The 18,966-nt window shown below is 34.2% G+C and overlaps 1 protein-coding gene across 1 annotated transcript in view; it reads right to left on the bottom strand.

Annotated features, from left to right (window-relative positions):
- pcdh9 (protocadherin 9) overlaps nt 1-18,966 on the bottom strand; it is a 535,263-nt gene that overhangs the window by 511,937 nt on the left and 4,360 nt on the right. The gene's annotated exons all lie outside the window — the stretch shown is intronic.

The raw sequence follows: 18,966 nt of genomic DNA, 5'->3' as shown, positions 1-18,966 counted from the left end.
AAATTTCTCTAATATAATTACTAATATTTTACAGTAAATTTCTGTTATTTAACGGCTGTTATTTGACATTTTTTTCAGACATCCTAGTGTATTTTTTAGCTTTATATTGAGACTGCTCAATTGATTTTTATGAAAATAGGCGGAGCTAGGGATCTTTTTTTAGGGATTTTTGCTGATTTATAGATATTTATTATCAGCAAAAACCACATTGATGAACAACCTCAGAGCCCACAACAGGTCTGTCTATAAAGCTTTGTCAGTTATTGTTAAAAATCAATTTCCCTATGAAGTCTTTACTTCCAGAACTCAATAGAAATATCAAGCAGCAACACTGACTCCAGAAGCCTCTCACACGGACTGAAGTAACAAATGACGTCGAACATAAAGTTGATAGCGAACATTTGGAAGTCGCGACACCATTCGGAAGCCTCAGGGACGTCACTAATGTGAGTTTATATCCCAGCTGGTTTACCTAATGCTGACACTATCATTGTAATATGTTATCCTCCCTCAGCTGCTTGTCAAAGCGACAACAAGCCCTGAAGCCTTGTGCAGACCAATAAACAAGTCCTTAACCCATCGTGCTCTAATTTTTTATTCATTTCCACATCATATTTCTACATTTAGAAACACAGTGGTGGACTAAATTATTAGAGCTCTTGGCATATCTTTTCAATTGTTTTTGTTGGATTGGAAAGTAATCATTATGCTTTAAAGTCATAGAAGCCATATGTATACTGTAAACGTGATGTAAATTTTTCATTTATTTATGCTTTTGACTTGCATTATGGGACCTTTATCTTTACTCTAATAACTGATGATTATTGAAAAGTTGGATAAAAGTTTGAAGTGAGATATTGTCTACACTGTAAAAAAAAAAAAAAAAAAACAATTTTACAGAAAATATCTCTAATTTTTTTACAGATTTTTTTTGTCATTTCGAATTATATTCAAAACTTAGTAAAATGACAAACAATCTTTCTAAATTAACAGTTTGAATTTTATTTTAGGTACTTTATTATTAAATGCAAATTACTGCCTTTTTTGTTTTATATACAGAAAAATGACAGTGTTATTTATACAGTATTTTCTCTGTCATTTTAAATTATATTCAAAAGTCAAAAAATTACAAACAATAATGAACAGCTTGACTGTTATTTTATGTACTATATAGTTAATGACAAATTACAGCAATTTTCCTGTTTTATACAATAAAATTGTGTATTATTTGCACAGTGTTTCTTCCTCCTACATTTAAAATTACGTAAAATTAAACGAATAAATTGTAATTACTTGCTCTGTAAAAAAAAAAAAAAAGTAAAAATCTTAAAAAAAAAAAAAATGGTCAAATCACTGACAGCTACGGCTGCCAAACAAAAACCATAAAATTATGGTAAAATTTCTTTGTTAAAATAAATTGCAAAAAAATATTAAATTATAATAAATAAATAAATAAATAAATAATTTAATAAATGAATAATTTATTTATTAATAATAAGTAATTATTATTTATAATAAATAATTTAATGAAAATCTACAGATATTTTCATTAAAATGTTTAAAGAAAATTATTAGCCCTTTTAGGCTATATTTTTTTTCGGTAGTCTACAGAACAAATCATGATTATATAATTATAGAATATAGAAATGAGTTATTAAAACTATTAAGTTTAGAAATGTGTTGAAAAAAAATCTACTCTCCGTTAAACTGACATTGGGGGGGAAAATAAAAAAGGGGGGTGAATAATTCTGACTTTAACTGTGTATATATATATATATATATATATATATATATATATATATATATATATATATATATATATATATATATATATTTATACCATAACTATGTCACCTTAAATAAAATTGTAACCAAATTGTATTAGAAATAAGGTGACATAGTTACAGTGTAACTACTAATTAAACTACTATTAATGCTACTGGGACTATATGTTTGGTGTTAGAACACTGTAAAAAGTGCAGGGTTCCACACAATCCATTCATGATGTCCCAACACAAATTGATTAAGTTAACCAAACACTTTTAACAAATTCAAGCGGATTGAACATAAAAAAATGAAGTTGTCCCAATGAAATCTCAAGAATCGTGCTGTTTCAGCTCATTTCAATTGAATAATTTGAACAAGTAAAAAAAAAACAAATGTTAAAAATTGAAGTGAATGTGGGTTAATAACATGTGCATAATTCATTGTAATTACTATAGTAATTAAGGTGTAATATATCACTTTAAACAAAGTGTTAGCATTATTTAGTTATTTATTTTGCATCTACTAAATTGTCAATAAAAGTTACATTAAAAGAAAAAGTCACAATCAGAGATCCCTTAATCCAATACACAACAATAAATAAACACAAACATTTTTATATATATATATATATATATATATATATATATATATATATATATATATATATATATATATATATATATATATAGTTAATTAACATATAACATAAGACTATAATATATATAGTCAATATTTTCAGATATTTTTTGTCAGGTATTCTATTAAATTTGGTCATCAATATATACTATAAATTCTGCCTTAAGAAGCCCTCATTTCCAGTCTAAAAATAAAAGCTGGTTGAATAAAAGTGACTTTTAGTCAGCACTTGCCAGGGGTGTGAATAATTTTGGACTTGATTGGATCCTTATAACAGAATAGGACAGTCTACTGTTTATATGGAACAGAATATTTAGAGTTCTGAGCAGACTCTGCTGTCCACCATAAAAGACAGTACTGATAGGATTACCCTAACCCTAGCCTTTAAAGATTTATTTGTGTGTTTATTTATCTGCCGGTATTCAATCCCAGTGCAAGCTCATCAAGTCATCAGCTCGTCGACGGAGGCCACGCTCCAAAAAAAAAAAGAAAAAAAGAAAGGATTAAAAAAGGAGTTTAAGCCGTGGATGTGTTTGCTCGGCACTTTGAAATACAGCCGTTCGCTCAGCTTGTGTTTATGCATCACTTAAACGCCCGTTCTCAACCAAACAACTGCTATGAAGCATCAGACCATATTCAACTCTAATCTGTTGTGCTTCTTATATTATTTAAGAGATTTATGCCTGTTGTGAGCTTTAAACCATATCAAATTAAAAGGGCCATAGAGGTGGAAGCTTTAGGCAGAAAGGTAGAAATGTCTTTATAGGTGTGTGCAGTCAACTGGTGATGGTGTATTACCACTAATCGCACTGGTAAGCGGCTTCTTGACATGCTAAATATTGCTTTAAGACTATTTAGGACATTTATAATAGACTTTGTGCACTTATATACATTGTTTCCTGTTGATCTTGTTCTTATTGTGTTTTTATTTATGTGTTAGCACTGATTTTAGACCTTTATATTTTCAAGTCAAAACAACTGGTGATGGTGTATTCGCACTGGTTAACGGCTTTGTGTCATGCTAAATATTGCTTTAAGACTATTTAAGATGCCTTACTATACAGTTTGTGCAATTATATAGCTTGTTTTTTGCTGTTCTTGTTCTTAATCTGTGTTTTAATGTGTTAGGAATGATTTTAGACCTTTAATTTTACTATTTATCCCAACACGACTTAAGTTAGAAAGGTAGAAATGTCTTTATAGGTGTGTGCAGTCAACTGGTGATGGTGTATTACCACTAATCACACTGGTAAGCGGCTTCTTGACATGCTAACTATTACTTTAAGACAATTTAGGACATTTATAAGACTTTGTGCACTTACATACATGTTGTTCTTACGGTGTTTTTATTTATGTGTTAGCACTGATTAAAGACCTTTATATTTTCAAGTCAAAACGATCGGGGATGTTGTATTCGCACTGGTTAACAGCTTTGTGACATGCTTAATATTGCAAATATTACATTTCTGCTGTTCTTGTTCTTAATCTGTGTTTTAATGTGTTAGGAATGATTTTAGACCTTTAATTTTACTATTCATCCCAGAACGACTTAAGTTGTATGACCACTAATTGCACTGGTGAGCGGCTTCTTGACATGCTAAATATTGCTAATTTTGACTATGTAGGACATTTATAATTTAGTTTGTGCACTTATATGTGTTAGGACAGATTTTAAACCTTTAAATTTTCTAGCCAAAACGACTGGGGATGGTGTATTACCAGTAATCGCACTGCTAAGCGGCTTCTTGACATGCTAAATACTGCTTTAAGGCTATTTAAGATATTTCACTATACAGTTTGTGCATATATATACATTGTTTTCTGTTGTTCTTGTTCTTACTCTCTGTTTTAATGTGTTAGGAATGATTTTAGACCTTTAATTTTACTATTCCCAAAACGACTGGTTAAGTTGTATTACCAGTAATCGCACTGGTCAGCGACTTCTTGACATGCTACATATTGCTTTAAGGCTATTTAAGACATTTAACTATACAGTTTGTTAATTTGTTTTCTGCTGTTCGAGTTCTTAATGTGTTCAGACTGATTTTAGAGCTTTAAATTTATTAATAAACCCAAAACAGCTGGTGATGGTGTATTACCACTAACCGCACTGCTAAGCAGCTTCTTGACATGCTAAATATTGCTTTAAGACTATTTAAGACATTTAACTATACAGTTTTTTAAGTTGTTTTATGCTGTTTGTGTTTTTAATGTGTTTTTTGATGTGTTCAGACTGATTTTAGACCTTTAATTTTACTAATAATCCCAAAACGACTGGTGATGGTGTATTACCACTAGTCGCACTGGTAAATGCCTTTGTGACATGCTAAATATTGCTTTAAGACTATTTAGGACATTTATTTTACCGCTTGTAAATGTATATACATCGTTTCCTGCTGTTCTTTTTCCTTAATGTATGTTTTAATGTGCCAAGACTGATTTTAGACCTTTGAATTGCACAAGCTAAAACGACCGGTGATGGTTTATAACCACTAAGCGCACTGGTAAGCGGCTTCTTGACATGCTAAATATTGCTTTAAGACTATTAAAGACATTTTACTATACAGTTTGTTCATTTAATCATTTATATACATCGTTTTCTGCTATTCTTGTTCTTAATGTGTTTTTAATGTGTTATAACTGATTTACTATTAAACTCAAAATGACTGGTGATTGTGTATTACCACCAAGCGCACTGCTAAGCGGCTTCTTGACATGCTAAATACTGCTTTAAGGCTATTTAAGATATTTCACTATACAATTTGTGCATATATATACATTGTTTTCTGTTGTTCTTGTTCTTACTCCCTGTTTTAATGTGTTAGGAATGATTTTAGAACTTTAATTTTACTATTCCCAAAACGACTGGTTAAGTTGTAATCGCACTGGTCAGCGACTTTTTGACATGCTACATATTGCTTTAAGGCTATTTAAGACATTTAACTATACAGTTTGTTAATTTGTTTTCTGCTGTTCGAGTTCTTAATGTGTTCAGACTGATTTTAGAGCTTTAAATTTATTAATAAACCCAAAACAGCTGGTGATGGTGTATTACCACTAACCGCACTGCTAAGCAGCTTCTTGACATGCTAAATATTGCTTTAAGACTATTTAAGACATTTAACTATACAGTTTTTTAAGTTGTTTTATGCTGTTTGTGTTTTTAATGTGTTTTTTAATGTGTTCAGACTGATTTTAGACCTTTAATTTTACTAATAATCCCAAAACGACTGTTGATGGTGTATTACCACTAGTCGCACTGGTAAATGCCTTTGTGACATGCTAAATATTGCTTTAAGACTATTTAGGACATTTATTTTACCGCTTGTAAATGTATATACATCGTTTCCTGCTGTTCTTTTTCCTTAATGTATGTTTTAATGTGCCAAGACTGATTTTAGACCTTTGAATTGCACAAGCTAAAACGATCGGTGATGGTTTATAACCACTAAGCGCACTGGTAAGCGGCTTCTTGACATGCTAAATATTGCTATAAGACTATTTAAGACATTTTACTATACAGTTTGTTAATTTAATCATTTATATACATCGTTTTCTGCTATTCTTGTTCTTAATGTGTTTTTAATGTGTTATTACTGATTTACTATTAAACCCAAAATGACTGGTGATTGTGTATTACCACCAAGCGCACTGGTAAACGGCTTCTTGACATGCTAAATAATGCTTTAAGACTTATTAAGATGTTTCACTATACAGTTTGAGCATTTATATACACTGTTTCATTCTGTTTTTGTTCTTAACGTGTTTTTTAAAGTGTTAAGACTGATTTTAGACGTTTAATTTTACTATTCATCCACAATGACTGACTTATTAAAGTCATCTGCTCAGAAATCAGATGGGTTACACTGTATACATTTTTTTTTTTTTTACCAATTCATTAGAATTATCTAACTGGGAATCAGGACTCAGCATTTGTTGTTTATTTACATTAATCACTCAAAATTAATATTGACAAATTGAATGAAACTGTTCATGCAGTACTGTATGCTTAAGATTCACTAAAAGAGCTGACTCATTAGAATTCAGCATTTGTAATTTGATTGTTTAATCGCTAAAATGAACCATCTCATTAGAGTCTTTTTAATTCAAGCCATTATTTGTAAGGCATTTGTTGAATCGTTAAAAAAAAACTCATTAGAATCAAAGGAATAAAATGGTAAGAATGGTAAAACCACAATTATTATTATTTTTTTATCACCAAAATGAAACAACTAATTAGAATAATTCAAGAACTATAGGGTTCATTTGTTAACACTCCAGCGTGTCAGACTACTGATGTCTACATTGTGTTTCCGAATCAATAAACTGACTCACTAAAAGGTTTTTGAGAATCAACCTTTACTGTTTACGCGGTCTGTTTTGAGGCTTTACTGAATCAGACTTCATTGTTTTCTCTCTATGTTTTTGTATCACTAAAAAGAACTGATGCATTATGATGTTCGTTTGGGAATCAAATTCTGCTGTTTGCAGTGTTTTTGAATTACTAAAATTAAATGATTCTTTGGAATCATTTGTTTCAGAATCAGACTACACTGTTTTTACGCTGTACTTCTGAATCATTAAACAAATTGACTCACTAATATAATGATTTCAGAATCAGACTTCAGTGTTGATGCTGTATAATTTTGAATCACTTTCGTTTTATAATTTGAATAATTAGATTTGAGAATTAAGATGTGAAGGGATGTGAACACTGATTACATTATATGTTTGTTTATTCACTAAAAGAACCAATTTATTAGAATCATTCAAGAAGACTTTATTTGTTAACACTGCAAACTATTGTTCATGTGGTGTTTCTGAATTGCTAAAATCACTCACTTAAAATTAATGATTTGATATGCAGACTATACTGTTTTTGCTGTGTTTCCGAGTCACTAAATAGAAAAAAAACTCATTAGAATCACTTGTTACAACATGATAAACATCATAGTTTTTGCTATAAGATTTTTGAATCAGTAAAAAGAACTGATACTTTAGAGTTATTTGTTTGTGAATCAAACTTGTATGCTTTTGAATTACTAAAAAACAACTGATTCTTTAGAATAGTTTTTTGAATGAATCATTAAAAAATTTGAGTCACTTATACGGTATAACTGATTTAAGAATCAGACTTCACTGTTTTTATGCTGTATTTCTGAATTATTAAACAAATCGACTCTCTAATATATTTGATTTAATAATCAGACTTCACTGTTGATTCTGTACGTTTTTTAATTTCTTGATTCATGTTATAGTTAGAATAATTAGATTTCAGAGTCAAGATGTAAAGTGATAAGAAATCACATAAGAATCATTCAAGAACTAAGCTTGTTAACACCAATGTCCGTCGATTCTGTTTCTAAATGACTAAACTGACTCACTTTAAACATTTATTTAATATTCAGACTTTATTGTTTATGCTGTGTTTCTAAGTCACTAAATTATAACAAACTCATTAGAATCACTTGTTACAAAATGATAAGGCTTCACTGAATCAGACCTCATTGTTTTTGCTATATATTTTTGAATCAATAAAAAGAACTGATGCTTTATGAGTTATTTGATTGGGAATCAGACTTCACTGTATGTTTTTGAATGACTAAAATCGATCGATTCTTTAGAATTGTTTTTAATAAATCATTAAAAGAATCGAATCACTTGTTTAATTGATTTAAGAATCAGACCTCACTGTTTTTGACGCTGTGTTTCTGATTTATTAAACAAATTGACTAATATCACTTATAATACCACTAATATTTTATATTAAAGATCAGACTTCTTTGTTTTTGCAATATGTTGTTTTTGAATCCCTAATCAGAACTGATGCATTATAATTATTTATCTGGGAATCAGATTTCACTGTTTACAATATGTTTTGAATCACTAGAAAGGAAAGATTCTTTATGCTGTGTTTCTAAATCATCAATGAACTGACTCACTAATATAATTGATTTAAGAATCAGACTTTACTGTTGATGCTGTATGATTTTGAATCTCTTGATTCACATTTTATTTAGAATAATTCGATTTGAGAATCAAGATATGAAGTGATGTGAACACTGATTACATTGTACGTTTGTTTACTCACTAAAAGAATCAACTCATTAGAATCATTTGAGAACTAGGCTTCATTTCTTAACACTGCAAACTGTCAGACTATTGTTTACGCTGTGTATCTGAACCACTAAAGTGACTCACAAAAAAAATCCATTATTTGATAATCAGACATTACTGTTTATGCTTTGTTTACAAGTCACTAAATAATAACAAACTCATTAGAATCACTTGTTACAAAATGATAAGGCTTTACTAAAGCAGACTCCTTTGATTTTTCTCTGTTTTTAAATCACTAAAAAGAACTGATGCTTTAGAGTTAATTGTTTGGGAATCAGACTAAATTGTATGTTTTTGAATGACTGAAACAAACGATACTTTAGAATTGTTTTTCAATGAATCATTAGAAGAATTGACTCACTAATATAATTGATTTAAAAATCAGACTTCACTGTTTCTTACGCTGTGTTTCTGAATCATTAAACGAATTGACCCACTAATATTATATATTAAAGAATTAGACATTGTTTTTGCTGTATGTTTTTGAATCATTAAACAGAACTGATTCTATATGCTGCATTTCTGAATCATTGAACGAATTGACTCACTAATATAACTGATTAAAAAATCAGACTTTACTGTCGATGCTGTATGTTTTTGAATCTCTTGATTCATTTTATAATTAGAAAAATTAGATTTGAGAATCAACATGTGAAGTGATGTGAACACTGATTCCAATGTATGTTTGTTTACTCACTTGAAGTACCAACTCATTAGAATCCTGAGAATCAAATTATTTTATAACAACTAAAACGTCTGTATATTTTTGATCTGCAGAAAGAACCGCTTCATTAAGGTCATTATTTCAGCTCTGACTGTCTTTCACCAATAGCAGTCTTACAACATCACTGAATAAAACTCAGTATTAAGTGTGCTGTTTAGGAGTCGAGCACCTGAAAAAAAAAAATGTTAACAGAGTTAACACATTTGAATCATTTATAATGAAACTAACTTTGTATTAAAACCAGTTGTTGGTTACTGAACTTACTTTTAGCCCATATTCATGTCAAATCCATGCATTCATTGAGTACAATTTGCACAGACACACCAAAAAACCCTAAAATCATGCACTGAAATGTATTCATTTTACAATTAGCAGCATATGCCCAAAAATATGGAACATTATTAAAACAGCATGCTTTGAGTGTACAAAAACTTGTTGTTTTGGTTTCTAAATCGTTCTTGCTCTTGGCAGCCAATAATTCACCACACAAAACCCATTGTGGTACATGTGGGTGAAAAATGATTTATTCATCATGCAAATGAACTCATATTTAATATGTTAGTGTTCCTCATATATTTGTTTTCTTCTGTACACAAGAGTTATCTTAAACTATAATAAAGTATCACCATTTCAAAATATTGTAAATGCAAACATGGGAATGTTTGTCCAATAAAATTCAGTAATCTACAAGAGTTTACTCAATAATATCACCTGCAAGCAACTACTGTAGCAGGGAAAAAGCAAACCATAGTTCAAGAAACTTTCTATTCAGAAAGAAATATGTCATTTTAGACAACTAGGTTCATTCATTCAGCTAGCGCTCTTCAAAATAAAGGTCTGCAGTGTATAAAAACAGTGCTAACGGCCAAGGTCATAGGGTCAGTTCCCAGGGAATGCATGAGCAAGTGTGTAGCTTGAATGTAAAAGTGTCCGTGGAAGGTCTGCGAATCAAAATGCAAGCCCATGCTCTTTCCATTTTAGTCTATTTATACAATCCGACATGAACTTTTTAAACATTTTTTAAAATCCTTGAAATTTCAAAACCCGACAAAGAACGTCAGGGTATCATCTGTCCTTTTCATGTCACACAGAAAGACGTTTGAACAGTTGACATTCCTACTATTTTAAAGCTCCAGGCAACGTATTTGTAAAATGGTCTTTTCTAAGCTCGTCTTTCAAAGCGATACACCACTTCAGATGCTTATGTCCTTCAATTTGCAGTTCAGAATAATAATGGAACTTGTTAAGCTGAAATGCACTCACTGATCTGTAATTATGCTCATATATTACTGGTGTGTAGTGACAGCTTGCTACCAAATCCCTTTTATCAGATCTACAGTCAGTTGTGTTTATTTAAATCTATTTTACAACTTTCGATCGGTGACAACAAAGCTTGTGTTTAGTTTTGCGCTAATAAATATGCATACTTGCTTCTTTATCTTGCTGCTTCTTCACTTTAAACTACGTCCGAAAAAGTTTGAAGCAAGTTAAGGTTAGCTTTAATGAAGGTGCAGTGATTTTACCAGCAGGACGTCGCACACTATATAAATTGAAGACCGACCTTAGATCTGCATGATGAAAGTGTTACACTGAGTGTAGTAAAACCTGATTAACGCTACAAGTGCGAGTGTTTCACAATGTCAAAAGCAGTGGGCTAAAAAAAAAAAAGCCAGAAAGAAAATCACTTTTCAACATTTATTATGAAATTAAAAAGATAAAGTATCACTGTTCAAACAAATGCTCAGCAGGAAACAAAATAATAATAATAATAATAGTAGTAGTCATCAAGGATTACTTGAGCTGCATACAGATTTGCAGTGGGGAAGTACATTGGTAACAAGCAAAAGAAAAAATATGCAGAAACAAAACCATAACAGTCCATTATAGAATAACACAGCACATTAAGCAAGATTACCAGGAGGTCAATTTACATAAAACATCTTTTATGTACATTATAAATTACGGTGGGTGCAGTGGAGGGGTGGAGAACAGGAGAAGTTCACTACAGATTATGGTAATCAAAGCTATTAATCTGAGGAGGGAGGTGCTGTGATCTGACAGGACGACTCCTTCAACCTTTGGAAAGGCCACACAGGACTCATTGTGTCATAATGATGTCATCACGTCAGAGAAACAGCACCTAGAAATGGGCACAGTATCCTCTTAAAAATAAAGGTTCTTCGAGAGTTCCTCTTTCATTGCATATTCCCTTTACGGGTTTCTTGAGTAGTTTGTATTGCTCTTTGGAATAAAGAATGCACCGGTTCTACAAATCTAAATATGTTTCTGCGTCCTTCAAATGTTTTTTTTTGTCTTTTTTTTTTTTTAATGTGTGTGTGTGTGTGTGTGTGTCTTATAAGAGGAACCTTTATTGTTAAGAGTGTACAGTGGTGCTCATGTGGCGTTTGTGTCTTCTGTCCCAAAAATGCTGAGATGAATTGGTGCACATTAGATGAACCCCTACTGTCCCTCAAGTGAGCATTTAAAACAGTGTGAAAAAAAACATGTGGACAAAAATAAAAAAGTGTCCAGAACATTACACAAAACGAGTCAAGAAACATTTTCTTCCACCTTATCTACTTTAGCCATTTTATATTGCGTAGGTCACCCAATCCCATCGATCTAGAGTCCAATTTACAGCATGTAGGAACCATAGGATAAATTAACAGAGAGACTTTTGATGTTATCATGATATGGATTATGTTCATTGTGTTGTTTCAAATCATGCAATGCCAATAGTCGAGCAAAGTTAATATGTGTATGAGAATGAAAGGATCAAAATATGAAAAATCAGCAGTGAAAGATGCAGAGTTCTTGTCTAGCCTCTTGCGGATCATAGAGTGGAAGCGGAAGACATCTTTTTTTTTTTTAATCAGTTTGCTTTATGAAATGAAATTATGATGAATGGTGCTTAATTTTGAGTGTGACTTCAGCAAATGAGCTGCCAGAAGAAACAACACAAGAAAAAACATTGGAACATTAATTTTTTTCCCCCAATTTTCTCCATTTCTGACGTCAAATATGACATTCTAAAATACCCAAATGAATATTATTGGTATTTACAAGGCTCTGAATCATATCTGGACACTTAAACCCTGCTTAAATGTCTTAATGTCAAATCAAATAGCATTATTTTAAACTTGTTTTTCAAACAAAATGCTTTAGCTAGATTTCTAGTAAAAAAAACAATGTTTTATATAATTGCAGGTGCAATTTAACCTTAATATTTAGTGAAATTAAAGTGTTGATTAAATGTCCAAATATTTTTTTGAGGCCATGAAGGTTAATTTAGTCAGAGGTATAATAACTGTGATGGTCGTGAAAATGATACAAAGAATTAATGTCTGAGAATCTTCGAAATCCTGGTAATTTGCCAATGGTCTGTGCTAGTTTTGGGTAAATCAATCCAAACTCCCCCTCATTTGTTGTTAGCATAACAGAGAACGTGAAAATCTTAGTATATTGTCCATGTGAGGGATGTCTTGCTTGAAGTTCTATCATCGACATCTTCTGAACCTCTGTGTGAATGTACAAAAGTCTGGAGCTTGCTAAAAAGTTCTTCCAGCACCCAAGTGGGGTGCCTTCAAACTTACGGTTTGTTCTCTATATTTAGGAGTTTCACACAAGCTTTGCAACCCGAGGCAACGTTCCATTCTCACACAGCCTGTCTTCCATCAGTACCCTATCAAAAGCAGCTTGACAGTTCGGCCCCAACATGGGCTATAACTGCAAAGTACTTTAGACCGAGTGAGTTCAACTTGAACATCAGCAGTTGAGCCTCACTGGGACAGGTTTTCACCTTGGCGTCGAGTCCAGAACGTGCACAATCAACGGTCTGTTTGAAAGATAACCCTGCTTGTGGCCATGGGGATTTGAATAACTGCATTGGAGGTAGACACGGACAGCCGTGCAAATTTCAGAATGGTAAGCCACTGCCTGAAAACTTTGGACTGAAACAGCGAGACTGACCCTTGAATTGAGAGAGGCTTGTGTACAAAATGGATTAGGAATCTTTCCAAAGACAAGAATCTTTGGTTTCCGATGTGTGCATTTGGGAGAAACCTGATCTTGGGGTTCTGTTGAAATACTTTTTGTGATGTTGTGTAAAACTGGTGCACTGAATGTGAAAAACCTGCATTACATTACATCCCTCATTCACCCAAAACAAGTCTCGAAATAAAGAGTTGACTCCAAAATAAACATTCTGTCATTTCTTTACTAGGCTTTAGCCCATGAGAGTCAGTAGAGTATACTGACTTCCACTGCGAGGACTACAAACACTGTAACCTTCTTTAAAATAGGAGGCGTACAGGTTTGGATCCACAGGAGGGTAAGTAAATGATGACAGAATGTTCATTTAATAACATAACATAGCAGTCCAACACTATTTACATAATATTTAATCCAGTTACCCCAGTAAACCAGTCAAAGAGGAGCCCAACAACACGCAATAATGAATTGCTGAGGCTCTTAATGCAAGACAATGAGAGGCAGCGAGCAGCCGCAAGTGTTGTACCCCAGCTAAATCTCTTTCTCTGGCCCAACGGAGCCCCTCCATCAGCTCAACGTGCCAGATATCGCAACAGACATCCCCCTCAGGTGCAATAATGTCACAGTCCATTAATCTTCTCAAACTTCGGGCCCTGATCCTGGGAGCCCCGTCCATGCTAATCCCTTATTAATGTGGCAAATGAACCTGTGGAGAAAGAACTACTCCCTCCCGGCCCTTCACCATCACAATGCGGAGTCTATTACAGCCTTCCCCCAGTACCGTCTCCAGTCTCTGCTGTTTGCATTAGGATGTCCATTCATTGAAGCATAAAGCCACTCGAGAGAGATTTGAACACACACACACACACACACGCATCTCTTCATTCCACATATTATTCGCTCCGTGCCCTCGCTAGTAACCTTTGTCTAGCACACATATGGCGGAGCGTGAGCCTGATGCATACGTAATCTCTTAAGATTCAATGTTGCAATTCAAGTCAGCAACCAGACACTTTTGTTCCATTCTGGCTTTGTTTTAGACTCCCAGGAAGGCCGATGCGTACAGATTCCTTCTATTATGTGACAGTGGGAAAGACCTGACTGCGCTCTGCCTTGCCAGATTAGAGGAAAGCTTGGTAACAGAGAAAACAAACCATCACGTGGTCCTTAAAAACAGTCCCACAAAAATCTCTCGGGTCTGATTGCTTCCTAATCCAAACAGAGTAACTACATCACCTTGGAATAATTGGCAGGGCTTATTGGTAGCGCTCAATGGTAGAGCTCAAATACATTTGAATGAGGCTTTGTAAGAATCTGTATTTCTGGACAAAGACCCGATAAGAATCTGACAGACATCTTGTAAGTGTAAAAATGCGTCTACACACCTTGTGTGTATATGCTACATAAAATCCTCTTATAAATGCTTGTATAGCTTTGGTTTGCTTTGAGCAGTTACTTCCCAGTTACAATCTTTCCAACTGAGTTTATTAATCAGGCTTGTTGAGGAGTTTTCCCGCAGAGCAGAGTCTTGCACACTATGCATGCACGCTTAATCAATAACCTAAATGTTTCATGCACTTCGTAATAGACTTTTTAATGCGCTTCCATCCTGAGAAGCTATTGAACCGTGAAGCGCGCGCGTGTGTTTGCCCCATGCAATAAAAAACTACAAATGAGAAATAAATGGCCTACTTGGATTATTTTGCAATAAATGCTGCTCATCAACGAGTTCTTTGGAAGGTGAGCAATTTGTATCTGTTATATGATCGAATTTCAGTGCAGAAAGTGTACAGATAAATGGGCAAGGGATGATGTGCATTGATTCTGGGATGCATAGTGGAAATTTTCTTACAATACTGGTTATTACCTGCCATGGCATAAAAGCATTTGAGAAGTTGAAAGAACATGTTAGTGCACATATAAATCATTTTTGCTTATGAATATTAATCATGTGGTTCTTACAGGTTAAACAGAGGTCCTAACAAGGTCAAACTGTAAGTTTGATTCCAAGGGAATCTGGGAACTGACAAAATGTATGCTTTGAATTCAATGTAAGTCAACTGAATGAATACCCAGTGGTCTAATCTGAACAGCTGATGCTTCTACTTAGACTTGAAGAGATCTTAAAGTGAGTTCACATCTTAGGGTGCTTTCACACTTGGTTCAATTGCCTGGACTATACCCAAGTTCGATTGTCCCTCCTTGCCACCTTCTCGGCTGGTTTGTATTCACAATGTCTTTTTTTCTTCTGAACCCTGGTACACTTGCATCATTGAGCTGCTGTTTTGTGTATGGCTGTTGCTATGGGACTGTTCTATGGGACTGTTGCTATTCTGCTTTTACTGAATCTTTTGCTTTTAGGCATACAGAAAGCAAGTCGCTTGCTGTATGTCGCAAAAAAAAATATTATAAATGTTGAGAACATAACGCGATGTCAGCAGAATCTGTTTTTGAAGGAGTCAAGCTGACATTATCACCGTTCTTGCCCTGGCTCGGTGCCACTTGTCACTTCTGTTATTTGGTTCGATTGCAATCATATCAGAAGTAAACCTGACCAGAGTTTTGTTGAACTGTACCCCAGACCATCTCTTTCAGGCGGACTCGGGTACGGTTCGTGGGTGCACACCCGAGTTCAGAAGATACATTTACACTAGATAAATGTACCATACTCTGATGTCAAACGAAGCCGGGTGCAGACCAAAAGTGCTAGTGTGAAAGCACCCTAAATGAATGTTATTTATTCACGCTCATGTCAATCCAAACCTGCATGACTTTCTTTGAAACGAACAAGATGACATTTGACAGAATGCCGGGGTGAAAAAAGATCACCCTGTTGTTTTTAATTGCCTGGATAAAACACTTCTTCTGTTCCACAGAAAGCAAAATGTATAGTTTTAGAATGACATGATGACATAATTTTAATATCAGAGCAAACTATCCCTGTAGCTTTACAAGATCTACAATTGTTTTTTTTGTTTTTTTTTGTGCACTGCAGCCAAGCAAAACGAAAATGGTAACATTTGCTGCACCTCTCACTATCAGGCAAGTTTGCATGTGCTCATTGTTGTTTGCACTGCTTCCGTTCAGTCGGTGAACAGAAAGGCCAAGTGTTAATTGCCCTATGGCTGTCAGCAGAGGTTTTGGGTACCATAATAAGCTCGCCACTGATGTGCCTCTAGCTGTGCTAACTAGCTCTGCATGGAGGCTGCCCCAGTATCTATGAGCTTTGGAGAGGAAATGCAGTCAATGGCCTTTAAAAGATCGAGTCAGAGACACAAAGGGCAACCCCTGTTCAAACACAGACCCCTCTGGACTGAGCGGACAGTGTATTTCACAGTGTGGTACAACCCATCTACAGCGTTGACAGGCATCTGTCTTTGCGCTTACAGTGGCGGCTATTGTTTTGGGTCACTGAGTCATTCGTAAAGGCATGTACAGCACGACAGCATGGTTCCCAGTAGGACAGTAGCTGCAGAAGCCACTCTCTTGGCCTGGATTGCAGTTCATTATGTAATCTGTCGTTCTACATTGGTGTACTCCTTACTTGCTTCCTACACTGCAAATCTGAGAGAGGGAGAAGAAAAGCAAATGCAAGGAATATCCAAAGTCTCACTGTAATGATTCAGCAGAATCGTTTGATTCTCTTATTTGGAAGGGAAACAGGACTGCACTGAAACCTATAGGCAAGTCACATCTTGTGTGGCCTGTTCTGAGACATGTTCGTGTTCTGGACTGCCCACACAAAAGCAAGCCAATCCAGACTGCCTCAACTTACAGACTGGAAAACAATATTAGACAAGCTTTTGTTTGTACAGCTTTCACGCTTTAGGAAATAATAAATGATCCTCCGCACACTTACTCTGGAATATCCGAATCTGCATGTGTTTACTTAGCCACATTTTGTGGACAAAATTATCCCCTAAAGTGAGCTAAATCTGACATCTTGGGATGGATTTCTAGGGGTTTCCTCAATAGGAAAAGCAATTTACTCAAAAAAAGCAATGTTTTATTTTGTTTAAATGCAGCTGTTTCTCTTATAGCTACAGTTTGGGACAGACTTTGTCTGCAGTAATAATATTCACCCTTAACATATTGTATAAAACAGTACGAATTCATGGTTGCCCCTCATTTACAGATAATAACTACATTAAATAATTTTAAAAACACAAAATTGTCTCTGGAGAAGTGTTGATTCTGCCCTCGATTTGGGTAAACATCCATAAATAAGCTAAAAATAAAATAGAACACATGAATATTTTTTAGAATAAATAAATACATAAAAACAACTGGATTACCATGTAATTGACATTAAGATTTACATATACTTCATTTTAAAAACAAATGCTTGGCTTTAGGTGTATCGGGATATTTGGGATAGTCTGTAGTAATTAACATTTAAATTAACATTATTTTATATATATAATACTAATGAAAAAGCAGAAGTCCTTATTTAGATAGCTAAGTAAACAAGTGTGTATGTGTTTGTTCTCCGAACGGTCAAACCTTATCTTATACATCTTTAACAGCCATTACCAATCTGTTGTGTATTCAATCCATCATTAGACATGGGCTGTTTACTAAGAGAGATGCTGCCACACACACACACACACACACACACACACACACACACACACACACACACAGACAAAAGGGCAAGAGAAAGGCAATGAGACAGAGAGACACAAAAAGTGAGCGAGAGATAAAGAGTGAATAAGAGTGAGAGAGAGAGAGAGAGAGAGAGAGAGTAGGCTAACTGCCCCCCCCCCCCGACACCACCTTTCTCCCCATGCTTTACAGACACACTGCATGTTGGCTTGTATCCAGAAAATGCCATACAGAACAACAGTGCCACCTAAAGGTAATATTCCCCTCCCTCCCTCCCTCCTACCCACCCTCCCTGCTTCATCATCTGGGTTTCATACTATGAGATGCTGTGTGTGGCATCTCACTTTTGGGATTTTGAGTGCTTTATACAGCAGAAATGTTGTTGAGAAATACGCATAGAAACCCAGAGAGAATAGTGTTCAGGTCTGAGACAGCTTATTGATGTAGTGTGTGGATGCCATTGGATTTAATGGACCAGGAGATAATGTTTATTGTTGTGTGCGCACATTTTCTCTATTAGTGGATTAACTGCAGTCCTGGATTAATTAAGAAGCCGGAATCGCAGAGATTGCTAATTACCAAATGCAGAAAAATAAGAACAGGGTTCACACTCAGTGATTTTGAGTGGTTACTCGAACAAGTGATGATTTGTTTGATAATGCCTAGAGTCAAATTCATTTCCTCCACAAAGGAGTTCAGATGTCGAGATGAGAAAATGGTGATCGAAGTAGACAGGCGAGAAAAAAATGTTTCTTTCACAAACTCTCGGAGCATTGCATCTTTGAACCATGACAAAGCAGTGAAATTAAACTGAATCTAGCCTCTTAGGATTCATAAGAGAAGATGGGTTCTTCTAGAATCTCACCTTTTAAACCAACAGCTTATCGAGCACTTGTTTCAAGTAGAGGTTTATAAATAATAATAAAAAAGAAATAAAGAATAAAAACACAGATATGCATGTGGCAAGAAGATGACAGTAGCAAGTTGCCAGGATCAGCTAGTTTCATAAAACACATACAATATTTACGACTTTTTTGGTCATTATATGAGAACATCTAAGGGGGGCTTTTTGAATTCTATATTCTACATAGTGCATCACAGATGTACCACTCAGAGCAAGTTAGCTA

Source organism: Danio rerio, chromosome 6 (genome assembly GCF_052040795.2).
Source record: "Danio rerio strain M-AB ecotype USA chromosome 6, GRCz13ab, whole genome shotgun sequence".
In the NCBI taxonomy this organism is placed as follows: domain Eukaryota; kingdom Metazoa; phylum Chordata; class Actinopteri; order Cypriniformes; family Danionidae; genus Danio; species Danio rerio.
The sequence above is the reverse complement of the archived record's forward strand: the minus strand, read 5'-3'. Positions and strand labels throughout refer to the sequence as shown.